The sequence below is a fragment of the Jaculus jaculus genome, chromosome 8 (genome assembly GCF_020740685.1).
Source record: "Jaculus jaculus isolate mJacJac1 chromosome 8, mJacJac1.mat.Y.cur, whole genome shotgun sequence".
NCBI lineage: Eukaryota > Metazoa > Chordata > Mammalia > Rodentia > Dipodidae > Jaculus > Jaculus jaculus.
The window spans coordinates 95317533-95340499 of NC_059109.1; the positions used below are offsets into that span (position 1 = coordinate 95317533).

The 22967-nt window shown below is 36.7% G+C and overlaps 1 protein-coding gene across 5 annotated transcripts in view; it reads left to right on the top strand.

Moving 5' to 3' along the window:
• Window positions 1-22967, top strand: part of Macrod2 (mono-ADP ribosylhydrolase 2) — a 2207522-nt gene that overhangs the window by 58645 nt on the left and 2125910 nt on the right. The gene's annotated exons all lie outside the window — the stretch shown is intronic.

A 22967-nucleotide genomic window follows, 5' to 3' on the forward strand; every position in this document is an offset into this window, starting at 1 on the left:
CCTGTTTATTTGACAGATATGCATAAAACATTTACATTTAATGTCATATATAGTTATGAATATTTTATAAATATTAGCTTAGATCATTATAGCAGCCCTGTGGAGTAAGTACAGTTATTACCTTGTTTTATAAATAAGAAAACTGAAGCATTGAATGGCAAGAGGCCCAAAAGTCATAGTGATGTTGAATGGCCTTCTAGCTTTATATCCTCTCTAAGTTCTCTGTTAGTGCTGCCTTTTACTTCCACAAAGGACTGTTGTGTTTATGAGTTATGTGTTTATTTCTGACTATATTTGATTTTTAGAAGTGTGTGGTATTTTTATATTTCAAATTACATAATTTTATTGGTTATAATTTATAATGTCATAATGTTTTTTTGAATTTAAAACAGAACAAACTATTAGAAAGGCAGATTTGTTTTGGTAATAAAATTGGCAGTAATTACTATGTCTTTGGAGAAGGAAGGCTTTGTTTCCCAAGTAGATGTGTAATGAATACCAGTTTATATCATTTTGACAGATCAACAACTATCCATTCATGTACATTTCTTGCAGTCCCTGTGTCCCAAATTTGCCCTTGAGATGTACTGAAAAGTTTAAAAAAATCTGTTTTTGTTAGTTAACCTTTTGAAAAAATTTTTTTCAGATATGTTTTTATTCATTTGCTTTCAATTAAAGAGATGGAGACAGAACAGGCAAGCCAGCTTCCAACCACTGCAAATGAACTTCAGATGCATGTGCACTTTTGTACATCTGGCTTTATGTTAGTACTGGGGAATCAAACCCCATCATCAGGCTTTGCAGGCAAGTGCCTTAGCTGCTGAGCCATGCCTCCAGCCCTTGAAAAATATTTTAGAATGTACTACAAATTGAGCTGTGTTTTGCAAACTTCAGCAGAGTGGTGTATGAACTTACAATATTGGAGCACAAAGGCATTTATGACATTTTATAATGGTGTGTATGGGGCTATACAATGAAGTACCACTTTCTTCAAGCATCATTTCTGCTAAGGAATAGGGAGGAAGTAGAATGTCAGTCAGTTTAATTGTTCAGCATTTAGAAACGTTTTGTGTTGAAACATGAATGATCCTCAAGATTAGAAACCAAAATTTCACAACAACAATGCCAGCCTAATTTAGAGATCCTATTGAACAAATCAGTTGATTCTGTGGAAAGCCTTCAGGAGTGTTTGATTATATTTAGTATTTGGAATGTTGTGAAATTAATGCTGGTAAGTAAAGTGAAGAAAGTATTCACTTCATCATTAACATGTCCAGTTTTTTAAAAACAACTTTTATGAAAGTTTAAAATAATCACATTATCAAAGGCACATGTTTTTGACTTCTGTTTTAGCAGTTTCCACTTTTAGTAAACTCTAATTTAGGACTTATTTAGTGTTACGATGTAATTTATAAAACGGTTGAGTATGTTATTTAACTTCATTGCTGTTTCTTCAGTTTACAAATGTTGGTTATATTTCCTGTTCAGACCTTCATACAGAAAGTAAAGAAATAAGGGAGCCGGTGAGGTAGTGCATACCTGGAGTCCTTGCATTTGTGGGGGCTGAAGCCATTTTGGGCTGCATAGTGATTTCCAGACCAGACTGGACTATATAAGTGAGACCTTGTCTGGAAACACACACACACACACACACACACACACACACACACACACACACCAACCACCGCCACCAGCAGCAGCAGCAGCAAAAATAAATACATGAAGAGGAAAAAGAATGGAAAATAGGCAATCTAAGATGTTTAACTTTAAATTTAAACCATCTTGGTAAAAGTATTAAAAATATATAAAGTTGAAAGTCTGTGTAGTCAGTGAATTTTTTTGAGGTTGATATATAAACAGTATTAGTATAATTATATTTCCTTTAATTTCAAATAAAATATTATGATTTGAATGTGTCACCTCCTTTTTCATTAAGTAGGGTCATTAGAACAAGAATTATTAATGAGTAAAGTGGTGTGATGTATTTTTAGAGCAGCCTAGTGGAAATCGCTGCACAATACTTGGAGGGTTTTCTCTCTGGAAGTTGTCACCCAATAGTAGGACTAAATATTTTCCAAGAGTTCAGGAATTTAAAAAGTATACTTTGTTCTTTTGTTTTTACTTCCATTTAGAATTGAATGAGGAAAACCAGCACTGTGGGGTGGTAGACCTCAGATTCCTCTAAGGCTTCCAGTCAATCACTGTTGTTCATGTACACATATGTACCTCACTCATTCTGTCATGTTCACATTATTGTGCATGGATGCATGTTCACTTTGTTCAATCACACATGTTCACTATGTTGTGGTTCATACACATGTTCACCATGTAGTTTTTCATGCACTTGTGTTCATTATGCTGTTCTTCATGTATACATGTTCACCATGTTGTTGTTCATGCATGTATTCACTGTATTGTTCACATACATATGTTTACCATGTTCACACACACGTGTTCACCAGTGTGTGCATGCACATGTGTTCACATGTGTATACCACATTGTGTTTCACACACATGTTCACTATGCTATTCTTGATGCACATGTGTTCTCCACATTGTTGTTCACACGTGGACACTACATTGTGTTTTACACACACGTTCACCATGCTGTTGTTCATGCACATGAGTTCACCACATTGTTGTTCATGCACAGCACATAGTCACTATGTTGTTCAAGAATGCATGATCTCCACATTGTTGTTGTTGCACACATTTACCAAATCTTAAAAATTGTGTATGTTTCAGACATTCTATAATATGACCAGTTTTAATAATAAAGAATTTGTTTATAATAAAGAATGCATTTAATACTTGTCATGTGGTATGAGCCTGTAACTTCAGCACTTAGAAGAAAGGGTAGGTTGAAGGTCAGCCTAGGCTACAAAGTAAGATTTTGTTGTGAAAACCAGATCAGACCAAGCCATGCTACACCAGCTACACCAAAACAGAACTAAAAGCAAGCAAACAAAATACACAATAAACTCTAAAAATGGTGTACATAATATAGGGGGAAAGGCCTTCTTTTGTCTTCTTATGTTTTAATAGGAGATGACTCAAAAATAGAAATTGACTGTTTGCAAAGATTTTTTTTCTTTAAGGCAAGTATATGATAACAAACATACCCAAATTGCAATGGGAAAAGAAATATTGGAATAGACAAAGTATCAGCTTTAGAAACAAGGAAAGGTTGCAACCAGTAAGGCGGAAAATTTGGGGAATTTTTAGTCAGATAAAAAGCTGACAGGATAGGCTATAGTATTGATAGCCTGTAAGAACACATCAGGAAAAATTTTTTGAGTGGAAAGTAGATTTACTTTAGCAGTTATGGAATTCATATAGCTCAGGTTTGGCATTACTTAGGTGGTTAGAGTAAAGAATGACCATGTGAGCAACATCAGGGTATAGTTAGATGATCCTGGAGTCAGTGACTACTGAAGGAAAATCTGGACACTACTGCTTGCCATTCTCTTCACTACTAAATGGCAAAGGTCCCCATATAAGAGCCTGTAAACTTCTGTGGAATTTGATAGGGAAAGACTTTTGAGAGAAATAAAGCAGTGGCCTGTTTTTGCTATCAATATTCTAGACAAACAGAATAAGTAGTAGAGAAGCACTAGCAGTTTGTGGAAAACTAACTGTATAAGAGAAAGAGAGAGCAAGAAGGAGAGATTTTGTATTGAATTAAATGTAAACAATAATTTCCTAGTTAGAATTGAGAAGACATATGAGGGAGGAATAATGAAAAAATGCTTGCCGATTATGTGAGTTCCAAAAATTAAAAAAATATATGGGTGACACTACTAGCAATAGAGTGCTAAGTTGATTTCAGAGTTGTTCAGAATATTTAGTGATAGGGCTGGACAGATGGCTTAGCAGTTAAGGCGTTTGCCTGTAAAGCCAAAGGACTCAGGTTCTGTTCCCTAGGACCCATGTTAGCCAGATGCACGGGGGTGGGGGCATGCATCTGAAGTTCATTTGCAGTGGCTGGAGGCCCTGGTGTGCCCATTCTCTCACTCTCTCTCCCCTTTCTTTGTCAAATAAATAAAAATAAAATACTAAAATAACAAAAAAGAATATTTAGTGATAGTGGCTTTTGGGTGATAGCCACATGAATTTGAGGAGCTAGACCTTTCCTCTATAGTATGACAGATTAGAATCAGGATACTTATATAAAACAAAGATGCTTTTTTTATGTGTGTGTGTAAGGTAGGGTCTCACTCTAGTGCAAACAGAATTCACTAGTCTCAGGGTAGCCTTTAACTCATGGTGATCCTCCTACCTCTGCCTCCCAAGTGCTGGGCTTAAAGTTTTGTGCCACCATACCCAGCTTCAAGATTCTTAAAAATAAGGTTTCAATGAAGGGGAGCCTACAAAATTAAACTTTCTCAGACAATGTTTTTCTCTTGGTGTTTCAGGTGTAATTCTGAAAATCTCTTTAAGAATTTGTATCCATAAACTTGCCTTTATGAAAATATGGTATGCTAATTTATTCTATATGCCTAGTTCATAAAACTGCAAGCAAAACTCTTAAAAGATATCAAATGAAGGCTGATGATGCTACAGTGCACTTAACAGAAACAAAAGTTAGTAACTCTTTCAGTTTAATTTTTTTAGCTGGCATACAGGGATTCAGGTATCATTCATTTTGGCATTTTCTAGTACAGGTTATTTTTGTCCCCCCTACTATCTCCCATCACCTCCCCCAAATTCCCTCTCCACAATATGTTTCCCCTTCCTGTTTACATAAGGACGCATGTAACATGTAAAAAAGTACTTTAGGGCCTTGATAGATTGAGTTTGAGTAGAATACTTTTATCTTAGTATAATTTTTTTTTTTTTTTTTTTGGAGACAGGATCTCAAGTATTTCATACCATCAAAATTACTATGTAGTCAAGGATGACTGTGAATTTCTGATCCTCCTGCCTATACCTTTTACACATATTTGCTTTGTGTGGTTTTGGAGATTGGACTCAGAGCTACTTCCATGCTAGGCATGCGTGCTCTACCAACTGAGCTACCTCCCCAGTCTGTCAAGTGCTTTTTATATTCCAGAATTATAAGAGCATGAGATAATGCACAATTGTAAGCAAGAGTGAACAGGAAAAGGAAGACAAGACTGCTATGAATGTCAAGATACTGAAATTTATAGCTAAAAATCTCTATGGATAAAATGTTTAAAGACAAAAGAAGTAATTCAAAATGTGCAAAGAGCAAAGTAGTGTCACATACCAGAAATTTGAAAAAACAAAGATGATAATCGAACTTTTAGAAATTATTATGTTAGTAAATTTTAAAATATTGAATGGGGGCTGGAGAGATGGCTTAGCGGTTAAGCGCTTGCCTGTGAAGCCTAAGGACCCCGGTTCGAGGCTCGGTTCCCCAGATCCCACGTTAGCCAGATGCACAAGGGGGCGCACGCGTCTGGAGTTCGTTTGCAGAGGCTGGAAGCCCTGGCGCGCCCATTCTCTCTCTCTCCCTCTATCTGTCTTTCCCTCTGTGTCTGTCGCTCTCAAATAAATAAATAAAAATTAAAAAAAAATTAAAATATTGAATGGATTATGTAGCCTAACATAGCTTGACCAAACATTGAAGACTGATCTGCAGCAACAAAACCATAGGGATAGAAACATGAAGGGGATAGTTAGACATGGAAGAATAAGTAAACATTCCTGGCTAGTGTGAAGTTGGAGTTCTAGAAAGAGGAGATGACAGTGCCTATACAAGGAAAAAAATACTGAGCATTTTCCAAAATCGAAAGATGTAGATCATTAGACTGGTGAAGCACATGGTGAATGTAGAAGAACTATACCTGGATAATAGTAAAAACTATAGAACTTAACAGCAACTAGCAATAAGATTACCTGAAAAGTTAAATAAATAGGTCTTGTGGGGGAGACTTTTAAACTGTAAGAATGCATGCTAGATAATCATAAACTAGCTGTTAAACCAGTGTAAGTGAAAACAAACCAAATGTATTTAAAAGAGTAAAAAGTAAAATCATTCAAATGCAAGGGTTTTGAAGCAGATTTTTCCGACAAACAACAGATTGGTAATAAAACTTGACTGTACTGTGCAGGTGTATTGGTGAACAATGAGAACTTTTAAGTTTATAAAAAATAAAATTTCTTTTGAGAGTAATTTGTCAATATTTAGTGTTTGTGCACTGGTTTCTCTCATCCTGGAATTCTACTTGTATGTATCTTTAGATAAATGTAGATGATAACATGGTTTACTGATCTGTTAGACATGTAGGCAACACTGTTGCAGCTTTTGTCACTATGTCTTGTGTTTTTAACTTCTGTTTTTATTCCCTATCACTCTTATTTATTGCTATTAATTTTTTAAAAGCTGTATGTATCTCAGGAATCACCATTGTAATTTTACTTATGGGTTATGGTCCAAAGTTTGAAAAACAGTCTTCAAGAAAGACATTTGCAGGGACTGGGGATATGGCTCAGTAGGAAAGCTCTTGCCTAGCAAAACAAAGGCCCTGAGTTGGATAACTACAAAACAAGCTACAACAACATCCACAAAAATGCAAGTAAAAACAACTGAAATTATGTGAAGCATAAAAATGTAAAACAGTACTGTTTTTATTTACCTCTGGGAGGTAAAGGAAAGGTAATTTTTGTTATGCAGATGACATTTTTCCTTAAGTAGGTAGTGAATATATAGATGTTTATTAAACAATGCTTTATACTCCTTAACATGTCTAAAATATTTTTCAGAGTTTTATTTTTAATATTAGGAGGCTGGCAAGATGGGTCAATTGGAGAGAATTACCAAGTGTGCATGACACCTTGGGTTCCACCCTCAGCACTAGGAAAAAGGAAGAAAAGGGGAGAAAGGAAGTAACAAAGCAACATTGACAGTTAAACTGAGTTATCATTTGGGAACTACAGTAAGATTTAATAGACACTGTATGAGAAAAGTTGAAGACCAGTAATTGAAAGTATAGTATATATGCAGAAAATAAAATGGTAGAATAATATTTTCCTAAGAAGATGAATAAAAACATTGAAGTAAGATATGCTGAAATAAAATTCATGATAAAATCAAATTTAACTTGTAAAGAAAAGGTCAAGTTTCCAGATAGAGATAACCTAAATATGAATCAGATTCATATATTTTTTTCGATGTAGCACTGTATAACTAAGGGATAGTGGAAAAATTTCCATAGAATTCTGAGAAAAAGTATTATGACCTCAGATTTCTATATGAAACAAAACTTGTTTTTCCAGTTTGAAGATAAAACATTTTTTCTTTTTCATTTTTATTACTTGCATGTGTGTGTGTACGTGCACCAGGGTTTCTTGATACCACAAATGAACACATCCAACTTTACCTGGGTGGCCAGGGAATTGAAATCAGTCTGGCTTGCTTTGCAAGCAAACACATTTAACCATTTAGCCATTCTCAAAGCCCCCAAATACTTATTCTTTTATAATTAGTAGAACACAGATACAAATAAGGAATATATTATTTGTAATTACTTAAGAAAATAATTCAGGACTGAAGGAGAGAAAAGTACATAGTTAGTAATGACAAATAAAAGCAAAAAACTCAAACCAAAATAATTGGTGAAATTTAAGGCCAAATCTAAAGAATTGTTTTTTTTTAAAAAAATTTATTTATTTAATTGAGAGAGAGAGAATGAGAGGCAGAGAGGAGAGAGAAGGGGAGAGAATGGACATGCCAGGGCATACAGCCCCTGCAAATGAACTCCAAATGCTTATGCCACCTTGTGCATCTGGCTTACGTGAGTCCTGGGGAATCAGACCTGGGTCCTTTGGCTTTGCGGGCAAGCACCTTAGCTGCTAAGCCATCTCTACAGCCCTAAAGAATTGTTAATAATATACTTTGAAGGGCTCATAAAATTTTAAGGAAAATGCATACAATGGAAGTAAAGAAAGATAAAATGATGGAGACAAAAACTACCATGGGGCTGGAGAGATAGCTCAGGAGTAAAAAGTTCTTGATTGCCAAACCTGATCGCCTGGGTTCAGTTCTCTAATACCTATGTAAAGCCAGATGCACAAAGTGGTGCATGCATCTGGAGTTCATTTTCAGTGACAAAAGGCCCTGCTGCACCCATTCTGTCTTTTTCTTTCTTCTTTCTCTCTGCTTGCAAGTAGATAACACATTTTAAAAATACCAGCAAATACAAAAATACCAGCAAACATTAAGTGACATGGAAGCCAGTAATGTCATCTTAATAAAGAGACAGAAACAAGGGGGGGGGGAATAAATAAAACATAGTATCCATCTACCAAGGAATATTATATAAATACTAAAAGTAGGTGAATGATATAGATAATATACTCATGAAAAAGGTCAAGATATATTAAGTGAAGAAGCAAGCTCTAAGAACAGTGTGCATAGTATATGACATTTCTGGTCAGAAATTATGTGCAAGTTCATGTATGCGCAAGAAAGAGGAAATGACATGAAATGTTAATAAGGATTTCCTTTTGAGAAAAGGATGGAGAAGCAAGAGGAATACTTTCCCTTTTTATTAACATATACTGTTGTCTTATAAGGAACACTTTTATTTAAAAATTAAGAATGAATGAAAAGTTGTGTTAGAATAAATGTAAGGAGGTAACAGTGGGTATGTAAGCCACTTTATAGTTTTCTTTATAAAATATACTACTTTACTATTACTTTTTTTGTTGTTGTTGTTTTGTTTTGTTTTTCGAGGTAGGGTCTCACTCTGGTCCAGGCTAACCTGGAATTAACTCTGTAGTCTCAGGGTGGCCTTGAACTCACGGCGATCCTCCTACCTCTGCCTCCCGAGTGCTGGGATTAAAGGCGTGCGCCACCACGCCTGGCTACTATTACTTTTAAAGAAACCATTCTCATAAATACTTTGAGACTCTTATAAAAGTATTTTAATACACCACTCCTTTTTGCATATAGTATCATCAGTATTGGAGGGACACATAGTTCTGTTACTGAATATGGATTTTATGCATATTGATGATTATGTGGAAAATACTTTAAGGATTTTTTTCTTTATATATGTTTTGACACTGTAACTCATGCTGTCCTGGAGCTTACTATGTAGACCAGGCTGTCCTTGAATTTCTGGTAGTCCTCCTACCACAGCCTCCCAAGTGCTGGATTTATAGGCACAACTCACCATATCTGTATACTGTTGCTTTATTCATAAATTATAGTATTTAATATCATTCGTGGAGGTAATATATATTAAAGTAACAAATAGTGAAGACAAAAATCAAGAGAATGACATATCCAAGAGTCTGAGGTATATCTTGATGGGTTGTTTGGGGTTGAGAGTAGGAATTGCTCAATATCAGAATAATGGTAACATACATATAATCACAGAAGTGTGTAGTGGTACTGTGAACCACTTGAAAGGCTCTATTCTTTTTGTGAAGAGATGGATATGACCCTTGGTCTCAATATGCAACATCTACTATAAACTTCTGAACCCTCCACCATCATTCAGGATGCATCTCTAATGGTTGGAGAGATGATGGAGGATGGAATGGGAGAAAACATGAAGATCTTTGCCTGTGACAAGTTATGGGAAGAAAATCTTACAGGTATTCTTATTGTATATTTTGTTTGGTGGTTGTGTTTAATTGGACCAGATAGTTTTTTTTTTTTTTTTCTGGAAGCAGTAGTGTTGGACATATGAGTGTTTGAGTGGACAGTGGTCTTTTCCAAGAGTGGTGGAAGAATTATGAAATAACATCAGGGTCTCCCTACCTCTCTTTGTTTACATGCTGCTTTTGTTATCACAGTCATAATAAGGAAGGCTGACCCAAGTTCTTGAATTTCAGAATCACTTACATGGGTAACAAGATTCATCAGAGTACATTTAGATACATAGCATGCTGACTTACGAGTATAAGTTATTAACAATTCTTAGAAACCAATGGAAAATCTTTATGTGAATTGTACTGATTAAAAATTATCTTGCATATGTGCTTTTTAAATCTTATTTGTGATATTCTTGTTGATTTTCTTTGATTTTGTTAATTTACTATCTAACCACTTGATAGTCTGATTTGTCAGCTGTGAATTTTAATTAGGTGGTTAATTAATTGGAGGTCTTTAACCCTTATTTTCTTGAGTTTTCTCTAGAGTAGTGGAGATTTAAATGCCCAAGAGTTCAGAAAGCTCTTTCTACTCTCATTGCAGCTAGAAAACATTCAGGTATTTTTTTTTCTCCCTTACTAAAATGGGTTAGGGAATTTCTCAGATTTTCTGGAAATGTTCTTAGAGGTTTTAGTATCTATCTGATACTTGGTAATTCAGTTGTGCTTTGAGATGATAAGTATATATAGTTGCTTAGAACAGTTGGAAGTTAACACCCATAGCAACCCAATTACATGAACTAAACAAGATATTTGATCAGCCAGGGTAAAGTAAGTGAAATGAACATGAAAAGATGCTGATAGAGTTTTGATTTCTTTTTTGTTTCAATGAAAATAAGAAATGTTGCTCTTAAGAGAGAATTTTGTGTTATTTTCTCCTCTTTTTCCCCTCTAGCTTGGGCAGTAGGAAAGAGGCCTTTTATCTGAGCTTGTCCTCCGTCCACTTTTAAATCAAGAAAGACCATTGAAGACTTTGAGAAGAACCTATTTGGGAGAAGGGCAAAGAAATACTATTTGAGAGAAGACAAAAAGTGTAATAGAAACATGCATTTTTTCATTTGTATAATGGTGAGAGCATCTCCTACAGTGAACAAGAAGGGAATAAATTAAAGAGTGGCTGAAGTTTGTGAGTTTTAAAGGAACAATTTAGTTTTCTTCTAGTGTGGACCAACAGTTGTAGCTTTAGGCCTAGCACTTTCTATCTCTACTACGAATAGACAACACCAGCTCAAATATTCAGAACCACCACTTTGTGGATGATGGCTTTCCTGGTTTCACCTCAGAAGTGCTTCCAAGATGAATGAAATACTACAGTGTCTGCCAAAACCTAAAAAATTGTGTATTTATCCATAGAACTTGGTAATGTACCCCTCTTGCATTTTAGGATTTTGTATTAAACAGCAATAGTTGTAGAACTTTGTCAATAAATATTTTTTTCAAAATCAAATATGAATCTCATCCATGTGATCAAATCTGTGATTTGTTCCCCATAGACAACTTCATGGAACTGATTTTTCTTCTTCTTAATGATTTTATACTATGATATGATTTTCTGTTTTTCTTGAAATTTTTAAAAACCTTTACACTATTGTAGATGCCAAAATAACAATTTTGATGGTAAGTGTATTATAATATCAAATACATTGATCTTATATGAATTTTCTAATAAATTTTAAGTTTTATTTTGGTATGAATTCTGAATCTATGTAACAAATTGATATCAGTGTTTATAAATTAAGATAAGTATGTAGAAAGTGCCTTATGAATATAATTTTGTGGTGCTTTTATTGCAATTTTAATTTTTTAGTATATGATTATATTTCTTAGTCAGCTTTTCTATAGAAAATGTGAGGAAAACTTTGTTTTTGAACTTAGAGATATTTTAGTTCTACAAGCCAATATTGTAGTATTAATCCTGAACTTTGTCATTCTTCAGTCTCCCTGTATGTTAAATGACATTTAGAAAGAGGTTTTGATCCATTTTGAACAAAGTATTGATGGTAAGTATTCTGTGACCAAATACTAGCAGGAGTAGTGTGTGGTAGGAAAGATTTGTTTAGATCACAGTTCAGAGGGCAGAGTTGGCATGTCAGGAAAGGCATGGCACAGGACTCAGTCAATGGTGGCAGGAGCATGAGGCAGCTTCCTGTTTGATGGCATCTACTAGGACACAAAGGTTCTGGCTGGGCCTGGAGTCAGCCTGTAGACCTTAAACCCTGCCTCTGTGCCTCTACATAGTCCAACAAGGCCCAAAGGACAAAGCGTTCTACAACCACTGTAAACATCACCACCGTCTGGAGACCAGGCGTTCAAACACATCCAGAACTATCTCTGTAGCCAAAATGTGTGATTTCTTTAAAGAGGTTTTCTTGATTGAGTTTCCCTGTCATATGTTGGGGCTCCTTCCGAGTGCTCTATAAACTATCCTATTTTAACTATCTTATACTTTTGTAAAAAGTACACTATAATTGTGGTTAGTGGAGTGGATGATTAAGAGGAGGACTATTGTTACTTTTTTTGTTTTTACAGTTTTGTATTATTTTGGTTTCAGTAAAAGTATTATTTTTTGAAATAATTTTCAAGAAGGGTTTAAAAATTATGAAAATACACAGAATATAGTTTTATTGCAATGTATAACTGTAGAATGATTCATTACACAGAAAAATGTTCTACTGGTCAGGAAGATATATCATTTGCTCTTCCTATGAAATGAATTAAGGAGTAAAGTATGAATATTGTAAACAGTTGCAGTTTAATCTACTTTCTCTTTTTAGCCTCAGTGCTTTGTTTGAGACAGTAAATTGCTCAAGAAAATTTGAGTTTACCCCTTCCTTCATGCTCTTTTTTTTTTTTTTTAATAAATCATAGACAAGACAGTAATACTGAAACATCAGAGGAAGGATCAGGATGACTGTCATTTGAGTACTGTGCTAGCAGGTCTCGACCCAGGCGTTGATTCTGCTTGTGGCTTTGACCAGCTGTGTCAGCTTTGCTCAGATTACAAGCACCCCTACCTTTTTTGCATCTGTTTACTCAGCTGTAAGGAAGGCGGAGTTTGGATATTAAATACAAAAGGTCTGCCTTGGAAATATTATTACTTAACAACTGAATAATAGAGATTGGTTTTTATAAAGTAATGTTTCATCTGCTAACAACCCAGGAAAGCTTTACCTTTAATGGGGTGAGGTTAATGTGAAGCATGTATTTGTGAATCTAGGTATTATTTTAGTTAGCCAGAATATTTGAATTTTTTAAAATTAAAGTCTTGGTAACCGCTACCTATGGAAAATTGTTTTGGTAGCAAATACTTAGACTTTTACTGCCTTGAGTTGGTGAGTCCATAGAGTATACATTTTAAAAGTTAAGAGATAGCGGTGTGTCTATTGAAGTGGGGATGTGAGGGAATAATTATCTGTGATATTGGAGAAAACAGCCTTAAATAAATTTATATTTTGCCCATTGAAGTATGAATACAGCTTACAAGATTACAGTTTACTGAAAAAATTATATGTATGAGAAAGTGTTATACAGTGAAATGTGGAAATATATCAGAACAAAAACTGAGGAAAATCTGAAAAATAAGTCACATTCAGTAAGTAGACTTTCATAAGTGTTTTTAAAAATATTCAACATTATTACATACTTGAACCCTCCATGTGCGCTCTTTAAGATAATTACAGTAGTTTGATAGATTTTTAAAAATATTTTTGTTTATTTGCAAGGAAGGAGGAGAGAGAGAATTAGCACTCCAGGGCCTTTTACTACTGCAAATGAATTCCAGAGGCATGCACTACTTTGTAGCATCTGGCTTTATTAGATGCTGGGGAATTGAGCCCAGGTCATTAGGCTTTGTAAGCAATCACCCTCTTTGTCGTTGAGCCACCTCTCCAGCCCATAGCTTTTGTTTTTAATTCAACCTGGTCAAAACTGAGCTCATGATCTTCCTGTTATTTACCTTTGCCTTGGGGAATGATGGTCATGTACATTTGACTTCAAGCCATTGAGTACTCTTCAGTAACAGCTAAATCAGGTGTCTCTTAACTGGTTAAGGTTTCTCTATATCTTTTGTTTTTTGAGCCTCTGTGTGTGACTCCTGCCACAAATATTTCTTTTCTTTTTTTCAAAATATTATAGAGAATTTATTTCAGTGATGAAAAGAATGCAAGTTTTGGAACTTAGTGATTCACATTAGGCACTCAGTTGGTAATGCTGTAGTTTTTGACTGTCAGAAATCTTCATAATTTCATTAGGCACATCTGCAAATGTTTTGTGTCCTGATACACAGGGTAAGTTAACTTCTCACTGGTGTCTGGTAATAAGAATTTTGTTTTGGGGCTAGAATCCTTTATAACTAATGGCATCCTCAGGCTGCCTATGCTGCCTTCAGACCAAGTTTTAAAATACATATTTAAGTCTATCATAGTATGGGATAGGGGGAGACTACTTTGAAACTGAAGTGTTACATGCAAATGCTCCATAATTTTTTAAAAAAGATTTTGTTTATGGCGGGGGGAGGAAGAGAGAGATTGGGGGGATAAATGAGAATGGGTACACCAGGGCTTCTTGCCACTGCCAAGGAACTCCATATGCATCCTCCACATTTGCATCTGGCTTATGTAGATGCTAGGGAATTGAACCTGGGTCCTTAGGCTTTGCAGGCAAGCACGTTAACCACTAAGGAAACTCTCTAGCCCCTCCATTTTTTTTTTCTTCCAGTTTTAATAGTCAGACAATAGATAAATGTCAAGTCATTGTTCTCCTATTGTTACCTTTTCTTACAAAAGATCTCCCTAAAAATTTGAAATGAACTTACACAGGTAGATATTACTTACGTGGCCCCACTATTAAATTAGAGAAAGCAGTTTCTCCCTCAGAATTACACAGGAAGCAGTCATGAGGAACTTGGGAGTTCCCACATGTACTAATGTGCATCACAGACTTTTCTGCACAGCAGTACATTATTTTTACATGATTAACACTGAAAACAACCAGATGCACATGTGACCCTCACCCTCTTTACAGAAGTAGACAAGGTTCCCCAAGGGTGACAAAAGCTGGAGCCAATCCTTCCGTAGCCACTTCTTCAACCACCATCAGCTTTTCATTTCTTGAACTACTTTTCCAAAGAGGTAATGATGAGTCAAGAGCACTGTCTGAGAAAACTGGTTTGGATTTCTAGGTTTGTTCAATTGATTCAGGATGAGTTGGCTTGTACTAATGAAGCTGTTCATAAAACAAGCTCAGTCCAACTGTCCAGCTCCGACACAGGCTCGTCTATGTACCAGCAAAGTTACGTCATCTGTTGTGCCAACTACTGGAAGTGCTTCTGAGGAGCCATCTCCATGCAACCCTGCAACTGTGGGTTCACACACTCTTGCCTGCTGCAGAAGAGGACAGGGAGGCATCCATCCCAGAGTGACTCCACATGCTAACACCTTGTCCTAGAGTGTTGGTTTGAATTGTAATGACAGCCTTACTTATCTAGAGTCTTGTCCAATACATACCCTTCTCAAAGGAATCTACCTAAAAGGAAATACAATCAGATTACCCTTTGCCTCCTTCCCTCAACCTTAAAATTCTCCTATGATAAGGACTAAACACATATAAGATCTTTGAAAACACACAATTTTGGTTCTGCTTAGTTTGAACATTACATTCTTAGTTTGCAAAAGGAGAATGAGAATAATCCACCTATCCTCTACTATCCTCATGAGAGCTTACCGGGTGAATGGAGCTTAACACCTGGCACATAAGTGTTAGCAGCTATTATGATTACCCTCCAATTTCACCTTCTACCATCGAGTTTTAATTTAAAATTGTCTGTGTGTGTGCATGCACATGCATGTACATGCGTTATGGGCTCGTCTTCATGTGAGGGCAGGTATTTGAATGCCACAGCATGCATTTGGAGGTCAGAGAACATCTTTTGGGATTTTCTTGCCTTTCTACCTCATTTGTGACAGGGTTTCTCTAGTTTCTTGCTCTGCTGTTATTCTTTGCTGCACTTGACCTGAGCTTCTGGTAAAGTCTGCCTTCCATCTTGCTATCAGTACGCTGGGATTACCCGAGCTTGTCATAGCTTCTGGCTGTTTACATGAACTCTAAGGGATTGAATTTGGATATGCCAGCTTGAGCAGCAAGGTGTGTATCCACTGAGCCATCTCTCCAGTCCCACCTTTTTATATCAGATCCTCTGTGGTACTTCCTGTACATATTTTAACTATTTACTCTTTTGGGTTACATTAAAAGCTTTATTGGGCTATATGAGGTGCCTTGTTTTGTAAGCTTTTTATTGACAGCCTCCACACGTGTACACAATACACCATGATCATAATCTCCTCCCAGTACCTTCCCTTTTTCTCTTTTTCACTGAATCCCGTCTTTCCAACTAGTTTGTTTTATCTTTATGTCATCATTTTTTTTCCTCCTACTATGCAGGTCTGTAGTGTTAGTCACTTTGAGGCCTTGGGCGCAGTGGCCACAGTATGTCTAGAAGACTGTATTGAAAAGCACTCTTTTTCTTCCTTTGACTCTTACATTCTTTCTGCTACTTCTGCAATGGTCCCTGAGCCTTTGAGGGTCCTATAGAGATCTTACTCTGAGCTGAACACTCCACTGTCACTTCTCAGCACTTTGAGTCTCCCCAATGGTCACTGTCTTCTGAAAAATAGAAGCTTCTCTAACCAAAAGTAAGAGTAGCTTTAATATATGGACATAACATAAGTATTTAGAGGGCAGTTTGGTGGATATAATATATCCATCTAACCAAACAATGATAGTAGTTTTACCCTTATGGCTTATGACCTCACTAGCTATGGCTTTTGATTAGGTTTTCAGTAATGGGGAGAAATACCCTCCCATAAAGTGGTACCTCAAATCTAGTTAGTGCAATTTGTTTCCTCCCATAACACAAGCCACCATTGTACCAGTTGGCACATTTTCCTGGCTGGCCAGCCCTGTAACTTGTAGAGTTCACTGCTGGTTAAGACTGTTGATGAGTTTTCTTCCCCATCAGGCTGCATAGCTCTTTCTAGCATCATGTCAGCTAGTCAACTGAGAGGAGGCATCCTATTCAGCTCTAGCTTGATTTCTCAGTGACCTGCAGCCCAAGCATGTTGCTTGAATTTTTGTTTCCTTGTCATAGTATATTATATCTAGTAAGTGTTAGGAATCAGTATTTGTGGAGATAATTAATTCTTGCAGTTCTCAAAAGATTAGAAGAATACAAGATTCACACAATTTGTTTTCTACTTTGGATTCTTTAAGAACATTTCAAGTTTTTTTCCAGTGGCCTTCATAAACACAGTGCTTCACAATTAGAAGTGCTTAATTAATGGTGAATTGCTAATGAGTTTTAAACTTCGAGTGTAAATATTTATCACAGCGTTTTGAAAGTTTATTGTTTTGGGAGATGCTGTTTTCGTGATCCACTTCCATTGCTGTGTAGAGTCTGTGGTGTTGATGTAGTGTGTGTGTGTGGTGTGCATGTATGTGCCCTGTGTGCACAAGGGCTGAGGCCAAAGGAGAACTTCAGGTGGTTTCCTCTGGGCTCCTCTATCTGTTTCCTTGAGTCAGTCTCTTACTCAATCTTGAGCTGCTGTTTCTGCCATTGTTTTCAGTCAAGAAGCCCCAGTTCACTGGTCTGCACTCTCCTCCGTTGCAGGACCTGGACTACAGACATGTATGGCCATGCCTAGCTGTTTACATGTATTCTGGGGAGTCAAACTTGGACTGTCTTGTGTAGCAAGCACTTTTAATCCTGAGTCATGTCTCCAGCATCAATTGATTTTCTTTTAATGACATTTTTGAGTGCCATTTTCTTTCTTTGTAAACTTCCAGTTTGGATCCCTTCCCTTAACCAATAAAGAGGTGATATTTCCTGCCTGTAAAATATATTGGTTTTATGAGTCATTGATAAGCAGAAGAGATCTAGAAAAGGTGTATCACTGGAATGAAGTGACATCTTTTTCTTTCTGTGTAGATACTTTTATTAATCAACCATGTTAAATTCTAATTATCTGCTTTTAGCTAATTTAATATAATATTTATTTGTCCTTTCTGTAGGCTGAATAACATATACCATTTAGATTACTTTCTGGGACTTACTTCATCATTGAAATACTGGAAAGTTTTTCTTTCAATTAAGTCATTGGTTTTAGATGTTTCTATGTTACATATGGTATTATCTTCTAGTATTAATTTATTCACGGTCCTTAATTAAATAAGTAGAGGCGATGGAAGAATAGAAATAATAGAACTTTTTCTAAGTATGTGTGAGGCCCTAGGTTGCATCTCTACCACTGCATAAGAAAAACAATGCAATATTATGAAAGTTACATTTCAACAAAGATTAAACGACCAGAAGCAATTTTATAAACCTTAAAATCTTCCCCTTGTATTTATTCATTGTTTATTCTGAAATCAGGAAAAGGAATTTGATTTGATGAATCTGTATGATTACAAATCCAGTTTTCAATAGTAGCCTATTACACACTTAAGTTTTCCTCCTTCTTGTCATTTCCAAGTAGAAATTCATGCTTGACTCTGAAGGATGAATTCATCTTTCAATACTACTCCCACTACTTTTTCTCTCATAATGATTACTTTAAGTCTCTAAATTACTACTTGGTCGTTGTACAGATCTCTGTGAAATTTGTTCAATCTATGGTTACAAGAATTTTAACCTTTCCCACTGCCCACCCCCACAAGTGCACACATCATCAGGCATTTAAATTATCCAATACAGTAATCCTCCTACTTTGAAACTTGTATAAGAATATCTTGTCTAATGATTTTTTTGTGTGTTAAGAATTTTCATTTTCCAGAAATAGCTCAAGGTGAATATTCCATTTGGTAATGCTTTCTAGTTGAATAGCTAGTAGTTCTTGAAATAAATTGTCAGTCACTACCATATTATTTCTTGAGATTGGACCTACTTTTTTATAAAAATAATATTTATTTATTTGAGGTGGGGAGGCAGACACAGAGAGAGTAAGCATGGACGTGCCAGGGCATTCCACCACTGCAAATGAAGTCCAGATATATGCGCCACTTAATGCATCTGGCTTTATGTGCATGCTGGTGAATCAATGCAGGTCCTTCAGCTTTGCAGGCAAGTACCTTAACTACTGACTCATTTCTCCATCCCCTCAGTTTAGCTTTTATATATTTATTTATGTTGGCTTTTATTAGTACTGTACACTTACCTTAGTCAAAAGGCTAAGAAACGATTTTTATTAATACTGTAAAGGCAAAAGTAATGTGTCTCATGGTGTAGAAACTTGACTCCATAGATAGAAACAGCAATATATTCCATCACAACTGGCCTCCACATCCCCCTGAGGGCAGGGAGGCACACTCTCACCTGCTCCAGCCAAGTTGCTTGTGGATTTGGGGAGCTTGACAAGTCCCCACTCTGAAGCTCACAGGCTCTAGAAACAACCCATTATAGATGTCACTACATAGCTGTCTTCTGGAGCCATGCTATGTGCTGGTTCCCTACTTATGGGACATTTAGTACATTATTGTTAGTGGGCTGGTGGTGGACCTTGGAAATATATGTTCAAGCTGTAATTCCAAGAACCTTTGTGTGATCTTTGCACATATCTAATTGAGAGTACTGGGAGAAGGTCAGCTTGGAGGGGTGGGGGAATGACAGGAAGGGCTAACTAAAACTCAAGATTGGATGAAAAAGCCATATGGACACTTAATACTTTGTAGGCTAATTAAAGAGGTTGAAGGAAGGAACTTTACATGGTTGGATACAGCTGTCCCCAGAAGTCATATATTATTAATTAAAAAATCCTGTTTCCCAGGGGTGAGATAACTCCTTATAAGTAGTTGGTCAGGGAGACTGCAGAGGCCCCTTAAACAGTACAGGCTATTGCCATTGCCCTTGGTTGATCACCAAAACTAGCTGGTAAGTCCTCATTGCTGAAAACATCACATGCTTCAGTTACACATATATATATAGAAATATAGATATAGAGAAATCAAGCTGTAATTTAGCTGCCAGCTTGCTTTCTCTCTTTCATAGTGGGGTAAGGTTCTATGCAGGCTGCTGGGGGAGAAAAATCAAGTCTTACTTGTGTGCTCCACAACTGGCCTGCCAGGCATGATATACCCACTGATACAACAGTGGCATGATATGGGTGTAAGCAACCACTTTATGAGTCTGAGTACTGCTTCATAGAAGGGAATTGATGCCTGGTACTGCAAACCAGGCCACAGCCCATGTCTGGGATCATCATAGGTTCTAGGGGAGAACCTGCTAATATTATGATACGTGTTTATGTTTATGTTTCTATGCTTTTTTCCACCATCCATCTCAGAAGTTTATTTTTGCAGAGGCCGGAGGTTCATGTAGAGATGCATTGCTAGTGAAAGTGCTGGGGATAAGTGACTCTTGTGTGCTCTGCTCTTAATGGTACAGATGTATTACTCCCTCCAAAGCTCGGGGACAACTGCAGAAGAGGAGACAGAATGAACATAAGGGCCAGAGAAGGATCAAGAGTACTTGTGCTGAACATGACACGGCTGGTAGAGCAGCTGTGGTTTCCTGCATGAGGTTGAGCCTATCAATACTCCATCATGGATAGGGGAAGTCCTTATGAGATCCTACTTCTTCCAGAGGAGCTAATGGCTAATGGTTGCTGGGAGGAGATGGAGTCATGTTCTTCAGTGGTGAAGCTACTGGGATATTGCCCATAATGTAGTACACAGCTCCCCACTAATGTTACACAGCACTAAAGTAACTCAGTGGGCCAATCACAAAAAAGGCATGAAAGTAGGAGGGGGATGGATTACCAAGAAGGGGATTGCCAAGAGTGGAGGAGGGACAGAAGAGAGTAGTGAGGGTGAATATGATCAAAACACATAACCAGCTGGGTGTGGTGGCACACACCTTTAATTCCAGCACTCAGGAGGCAGAGGTAGGAGGATCACTGTGAGTTCAAAGCCACCCTGAGACTTCAGAGTGAATTCCAGGTCAGCCTGGGCTAGAGTGAGACCCTATCTCAAAAAAAAAAAAAAAAAAAAAACCAAAATAAAAAACAACAACAAAAACCCAAAAAGCCATAACCATTATGAAATTTCAAAATAAAAATAACAAAATACAATAAAGTGAATATTCTGATTTGGTACATCTGAGGTAGGACCTTGGATTCCACATGATGGTGGTACAGCTAGTCCCCACTGTATTCTGAACAAAGTCATATACTATTCTGAGGAACTTTAAGTAGTGATGGTATCAAACTTTGAATTTAAGAAAATCTTGGGCTGGAGAGATGGCTCAGCAGTTAAGGCACTTGCATACAAAACCTAATGACCCGAGTTTGATTTCCCAGTACCCACATAAAGCCAGATTCACAAAGTGGTGCATGAATCTGGAGTTCTTTTGCTGCCACTAGAGGCCCTGATGCACCCATTCTCTCTCTGTCTGCTGGGTATGGTGGCGCACTTTCATGCTAGCACTTGGGTGGCAGAGGAGGATTACTGTGAGTTCAAGGGCAGCCTGGGACTACAGAGCAAGTTATAGGTAAGCCTGGGCTAGAGTAAGACCCTACCTTGAAAAAAACAACAACAAAAAAATCTTGCTTATGTAAAAGCAGAAGAGGGGTATGGTGACTAGTTTGGGGGGAAGAAAAAGACCTTCATGACACTCTAGATGAGAGTCTCAGTTGGAAGGAAGAGATGGAGTGCTGTAAGGGGTAAGGGTGGATGTAGGATAAAAAGCTCTTGGTCAACTAAATTGGTTAAATGACTAAATTGAGGACTTATTATGCCAGTTCACTTGAACATAGACTAAGCCAAGCCCACTGATGATTTCCAGCACACTATAAAGGGTAAAGTGGGCGTCACCCCTCCAGTTGTGATGGCCATTGGGGAGTGATGTCTGAGACTACTGAGGAGACGGTAGAAGTGACAGTTCAAGATGGAGGGGTGAATGAGAATTCCATAAGCTGGCCTTTTGGGAAGTGAGTAGCAATGGATATCCTGAACTGCCTGCCGAGTGCAAGTAGTGGATCCTCTCCAACAGCGACACCTTGAAGAAGCCTGGGTCACTGGTGAGACTGCCCAAAAAGCAGGGGTCTTCTGGGGTCTGTATAGTCCCTTATCTTTTAGAAACCAAAATATAAAAGTATATGCTATTATTTTCAAATAGAAAAGGTGTTATACCAAAGCTAGTTTAGAAAATAAGATTTTATATTTATAGACTTGCTCATAACTATTTTACAGTTGTCTATTTTGTAACACTAAGGAAACATTCAGATTTAAAAGAGTGAAATATGTTTTAGGTTTTCTTGCCTTAACTATGAGACATATTGTAAACATTTTGAAAAGTTGTTTGGCCACAGGAAAACATTTTCTTTTACTACCTAAAAATGAGCTTAAACAGTGAAGTGCTTTCTGCTTTGCTGTCTGGTTGACTTGTTCATTGTTGTTGCAATGCTGCCCTCTAGTGATGACTTTCCAAAATGCATTAATTGCTGAGACGTCTGTCCCATTTCTTGGTTTTCCCGGTGCTTTGCATTACTGTGCTGTTTGATGTTTTTCTGTGTGTGTGTGTGTGTGTGTGTGTTTTTTACATCAGATTTGTTATTCTTTAACGGAGTTAGAGGAATGTCAAGATTTATGAATTCCTATATACATACTTTGATCACAAAGTTTATTATAGGAAACAAAATGCTTCTTCAGTAGGAAGACAGTATTAACATTAAAATAACACTTGAAACTTAATACAAACAATCACAATCAGCATGTATTAAAAATGTCAAAAAATAAACTTCTCTGTCAGTCTCAAACACTCATCCCTCTTCTTTGTCCTGCTCTTATAGGACAAAACTGCCCCAAATCTTTTATTTCCTTGAATTTTTTTTTTTTATCAATATCATTTTCACTTCATTTGCTGGTTATAGCTTTGCCTTCTATAAAAGATTTATAATTTTTCCCCATTTTATTAATTCTTACCCCTTATGGGCATCCTAATTTTTTCTTCGTTTGACTGTTGCTAGTCTAGAGCAGTTTGACTCTTCATTCATAGTGTCATTTGTGATTTTGTTTTCACTGAATATGTGTTGCTATTGTTAAGCATAATGTTTCTGCATGTATATGTGGAGAGGATTAATTTAATTTTTAATTCTGCTAAAAATTACATTTCAATTTTTCTATTTTTCTAATTATCAGTTTCAAAAATAAATTGGGCACTGGAGAGATGGCTTAGCAGTAAAACCTAATGAATGACATGGGTTCAGTTCCCCAGTACTCACGTAAAGCCAGATGCACAAAGTGACTCATGTATCAGGAGTGAGTTTGCGGTGACTGGAGGCCCTGGCATGCCC